Below are 6,190 nucleotides of genomic sequence, written 5' to 3'. Positions count from 1 at the left end.
CTGTGATCTCTCGATGATTTCTGAAGCCCAAGACGTCTCCTATTTATTTGCTTGGCAGCTGGGCTTCTTCCTTTGCTGAAAACGGAGGTCCGGATGCAAAATAGGAAGTTTTCCCGTAATGCAACACGGCCGTGTCGAATGCAACACGGTCCGTGTCAATTCTCTGTTAAAAATCTGCACTTTAGACATGGGCTGAACACGGGCGAGTTTGAATCAACACGGCCGTGTCGAATGACAACACGGTCCGTGTCAATTCTCTGAGCAAAACTTCACTTTTTTCAGCACGAACACAACATGGCCGTGTCGAATGCAACACGGTCTGTGTCGATTCTTCAATTCGAACATGCTTGACAGATTTGCTCGTAACTTTCTGCTCCAATGTCGGATTTGTGCGATCTTGTGTCTATGCGTAGATATTGAAGAGAGCTTTCCAATGAGGTAGAGAACATGAATTTGGACTTGTAGAGTGGAAGTTATTGGACTTGCAAGATTTGACTTTTTAGGCTTCGTGTTTTTCCCCGTAACAACTCCAAATGTTCCCGTTTCGTCTGTGATGTTCCGTAGTCCATGTTTTCCACTCCTTTTGCTCTCTTTTATGCATGGATACCTGTTTTGACACCAAAGAAAGCAACCAAGCAATATCGAGACCAAATGTGCTCTAGAATGCCTATAAATATGCAAAACCGAGTAAAATGCACTAGACATCCTATACCAAAATGTCACCAAAATGCATGTCATCAAACTCCCCCAGACTTAAACCGTTGCTCGTCCTCGAGCAAATACTCCGTGAAAAGCAGTCTGAAAGGAGGGCGAGACAATGACATAACTCAAAATGATAATCGAGAGCGAAACCTCTATCCGACCTAGATCCCCGTGAACAATGATCAAGTCTATCTAGTATGATCTCCCTCTCTAAAGGATAGTCTTTCCTAGCTATAGGATCTATACCGCTACCAAGAACCAATCCAAGAACTTCAATCATCTACCAAGCATGTTTCTCGAACCTATCACGCCATTCTACCTAATCGTATCAAGTATACGCTTTTGGTATTCATTCTTTTTCTTCTTCTTTTTTTTTCATCTAGCTAGATTTTTTTTCTTTTGCTAGCATCTTGGGTTCCTAGGACGTTGAAGTTGAAGGGTTCATAATCGCTCTTTTTTATCGATTTTATTCGTTGGATGACCCGACCCACAACTTAGACCCGAACCATCTAATCGATGCACTCATGTCCTCGAACGATTTTCGTTGACGAGATAATGACATCGGAGTGTAGAGATGCTCACTAGCTTTTTCTGCACATAAAGAAATAAAAATGCATTTGATAATAGACTTTACCGATTCCAGCAAACATGGAAAAGGTTCTTATAGAAACGTTTCTCTTGGCTAGACAACATCGGTCCCATGGGTTCCAACCAACGATTTCTATCCCACAAGCCATTCTAGAAAATCCTAAAGGTCAAGCAATCAATTCAACAAAACATAACCACGTTCAACGGATCACAATGTTTTCAAGATGTTTCTACTCTCTCATGCCATAGATCATCACATCAATGCTCAAAATGGTTTTATGCACATGATCTTATATGTCCTAAATATTATATGTAAATGCACAATCCTAACAACAAACTATAGGATCCTAATGCATCCTATATGCACATGAAACTAAAAAGTGAAAATGCATGCAACACTACTCTATATGGATATGGTTTGGCGTTAGACGAATCCTCCCCCAGACTTGAACTGGACACTGTCCTCGGTGTCAATTCTCGTCTAGTAGAGGCAACCAATAAGATGAGTCAGAAGAGAAGAAAATCAAAAAGTTAGAAAATACTTAGCTCGCGATGTTCGTTCACTCGCACTTAAGTCTGCCTACGTCAATCGCATAACTAGCATCCTTACCTCCTCAATAGCTCCTCATTAGAACTCAACCTGGTGATAAGAGATACAAACCAATATCCGATGCAAAAAAAAGAAAGGAAAGAAGAACTAACCTGAAAGAAAAACTCGGGTTGCCTCCCGCGAGCGCTTGTTTAATGTCTTTAGCTCGACCCATCTTACTCAAATAGGAGGGGGTTCTGGGGGAATGGGTCTTGGAGGAATGGTTTGAAGTGGAATGGGGTTGGATGAGACAAATTCAGCTGATTTGGTGTGGCTTCGATCGAAGTGATGTAGCTCTTCATTTACCTTACTGACCGACCGAAACTTGAGTGGTGGTAATTGGGGGTCAGCATGGAAGTCGGATGAAAGATGTGGTGGATCTCCTTGAATATTAGTTTGGGGGACTGCTCGACTCGAGATGGGAATAGTCTCAGACGAGTAAACAACTAGTTCAACTTTATGTGATTTCACATCGAATTTTTGCTTTTGTGAACATGGTTGATCAAACTGAACGTCTTTCTTGTGTTTCTTCAGACGTGAAGAAAATGGAGCCGGTGGTGGTCTTCGCGGTGGAGGCACATACTTTGGTTCTGTCTCCTCACAATTCATGCTCAAATGCTCATCTGTTGTCAAAGAGTTAGGTTTATAATCCAAATACGCATTAGAGCACTCACCTTTCTTGATGACATGTTGTATGCCTAACTCAGATTGCTCCACACCCTTCAATGGTATGGTGTTAAGGTATTCTCCAGGATAAATTTATGGTTGTTCCGTGAGAGTTTCTTGCGACCACACCGATGAGGAGATAAGATTAGCGAGTCGATTGTTAATGAGCTCGAGTCGCGAATTCACATCCCTCGTGAAGCCCTTTAGCTCATTAAAGTTGTTCTCCTGTTTCTGTAAAACCTGAATAAACATGTATTTTATATCAGAATCTACCTCTTGCTGAGTTTGAAGTAGTGGATAAACGTATGCCTCCTAAGGTGGTTCTTCAAAATGGTAGTATGCCTCATAACCCTGATCGTAGTGAAATGGGGATATAGGCTGATACACTTGAAATTCACAGGATCCATGATCCTGGTGGTCATTGAAATCCCAATGTGGAGCATTTGGAGCATATGAGTCATAGGAGAAATTTGGATAGTTCGTCCAACCGGGATTAAAAGAGTTGTCATACAGCACGTCGTTCATGAGATAGCTTATATCCATAATTCTCTACTCATGCTCTTGGAGAGGGTATACCTGCACACACTACAGAAACCAAGGAGAAAAACGAGACAAGGCGAAAGACGCAAAACACACAAAAAAAACACCCAAAGACTCAAGAAAATTGAAAAACAAACAATGACGCAAAAGACTCAGAAAACAAGACTCCGGAAAGGACTAAGACCTAGACTCAAAGGAATCTCTATCGTAGCGCTAAAATATTCCCCGGCAACGGCGCCAAAAACTTGATCACGCAAATCTAGGTATAGAAATAATGCTCAAGTGATAAAAACCTAGATACAGCGAATACCGCAAGGATACGGATCAACTGTAGTACCAGGATCGAACACAGATAATAGTTAACTCTAGGAACAAGACTCGACCAAGAATTAGATCAGGAAATATGGAATGAAGTATGTGAATATCGGAAATAAAACAATAAACTAACTAAGTAAAATCAGATAGATAAACCACCGTAGCTTCGGGATAACCTTAACGCGTATGGATTGTTTCTAAGGATGGAGAATCTACGAATATCGAACTCTAATCGGGGATCTCAAGTTCTAATATCAGATTTGGCTCTCTCAAGTCCTAAATCCACTATCCAATAATTTAACCTATCGATCTCTCAACCTAATAGATTAAAATATCAAACGCATTAACGATCACTATCACAGTTCCTAAACCGATTAACCTATCTCTCAATAGTCTTAATCAATTCATTCAATGAATTCATTCCGAATCAAATCTCAACTCTCGTTGCAAATAAGAATCTAAAATCAATCAATCAACTGGCCAAGAAGATCAAAAGCAATAAACTCAATTCAATTAAACCGAAGAGTATCGATAACGTAGTCTCGAAAAATGAAAACCAAACAAATCCCTACAAGGTTAAATCCCTAGATACAGTGAAACGACTACTCACTACCCATAACAACAAACGAGTTCAAACCAATAAGAAGAAACATAGAAACAGATAAAGAAGACTCGCAGCGATCTCTCGACGACGATTCTTCAATCTCTGATCCCAACAAAATGATCATAGAACTACAAGACGAAAGTCATTACCCAAAACTTCAAAGGGGATTTCAAGTTATCTACCAAACATGTTTCTCAAACCTATTTATCGCTGTCTACAGGAATAATTCGGTCCACCTGGGTTTGGAGTGGGTTTGGATATGGTGATGGAAAATCGAGATTCCAAAGATCAACATCAAATGCATTCGCCTTTCGTCGTTCTTATTCGAGCTTTTTTTTTTCTTTTTCGTAAGAACCAGATCAAGGCTTTTCTTTCTTTTCGCCATTTAATTTTTTTATCGTAAGATGCGTTGGACGAATGCATGATATGATCAAGGAAAATGAACGTAAGAACATGGTATGGGTTTTGGAAACAAGGCTTACTTTCGCCTCGTGATGATTGCTGCCACCCCCGGACTACTTGCCTGTTATCTAAACGAGTCAAAAGAAATAAAGATAGAGTGAGAAGAAGGACTCGCTAGACTGTAGGGCCTAATATTCCTGCAGATGGGGAACGGTTCTTAGGGAAACATACACGCTTGGTCTAGAAAACCTTCATTCCCTCTTTCATCCTAGGTAACGATTCATCTCATAGCCTATAGATCATTCCTCAGGTCAAGCTACTCAAATATTGTGTATCGATCTTATTTATTTCTATTTCCTTTTTATTTGTCTCATAGTTTTCCTATAAATATGTGAGTCATTTTCATTGTAATTCAACAAGAAGAAGAAGAGATGTAGTAATAAAAGTAATTCCGTTCCTTTCTATTTGTCTTATTTTATTTCCGCATTTTATTTTTCTACAAATTCTCTGTTAAAAATCTGCACTTTAGACTTGGGTTGAACACGGCCGAGTTTGAATCAACACGGCCATGTCGAATGCCAACACGGTCCGTGTTAATTCTCTGAGCAAAACTTCACTTTTTTCAGCACGAACACAACACGGTCGTGTCGAATGCAACACGGTCCGTGTCGATTCTTCAATTCGAACATGCCTGACAGATTTGCTCATAACTTTCTGCTCCAATGTCGGATTTGTGCGATCTTGGTGTCTATGCATAGATATTGAAGAGAGCTTTCCAATGAGGTAAACGGCACACAATTTAGACTTGTAGAGTGGAAGTTATTGGACTTGCAAGATCTGACTTTTTAGGCTTCATGTTTTTCTCCGGAACAACTCCAAATGTTCCCGTTTCGTCTGTGATATTCCGTAGTCCATGTTTTCCACTCCTTTTGCTCTCTTTTATGCATGAATACCTGTTTTGACACAAAAAAAGCAACCAAGCAATACCGAGACCAAATGTGCTCTAGAATGCCTATAAATATGCAAAACCGAGTAAAATGCACTAGACATCCTATACCAAAATATCACCAAAATGCATGTCATCAGTTGCGTACTTTGATTACGTCAAACGTCCTGCGTAACAGGAGGACTATAAAGGCGTGTATCAGGTATGAAACGAATCATGTGCTGGATTGTAGATAGTCAAGACGGGATTTGTACCTCTCGTAAAAGAGAGAGATATCGCTGGGCCCCTCGTGTGAGCGAGACTGTAGAAATCTGTGGCCGCACTATAGACGAACGTCGTCTATTTCATACAGTCAAACTCAGTGAACGAGAAAGTAGTCGAATCAGATAAGGTGGCTTGTCCATGCCTTATATTCGACATATGATATCGTGATACAAAAGGATCATCAACCGGAATCATCGCTGGCGTTCGTAGGATCACGAACAAACTGTATTCGAGATAGGTAGTCATAGTGTCTTGCTAGAGACCGCCTATGACTTGTGTAACCGAAATAAGAGATTTCGTGTTATACTGCTATATCGGATGAGCCTACAGGGTCACACACACAGGAAAGGACGAATGTGCGAAAAAAGACGAGAAATTCTCGGTGGAGCGGAGGCCAGACCGACCGGTCCAGAAGGTCTGGACCGATCGGTCCAGCTAACCCAGACCGATCGGTCTAGACGTAGACCGGTCGGTCCAGAGGTAACGTATGAGGTCCGGAAATTGTTCCAGACCGATCGGTCCATACGTCGGGAATTACTAAACTAGCTCTAATTAGGGTTTTAATGTGGGAAAA

The sequence above is a fragment of the Tarenaya hassleriana genome, unplaced genomic scaffold, assembly GCF_000463585.1.
Source record: "Tarenaya hassleriana unplaced genomic scaffold, ASM46358v1 Cleome164, whole genome shotgun sequence".
Taxonomy (NCBI): domain Eukaryota; kingdom Viridiplantae; phylum Streptophyta; class Magnoliopsida; order Brassicales; family Cleomaceae; genus Tarenaya; species Tarenaya hassleriana.
This window is presented reverse-complemented; position numbering follows the sequence as displayed.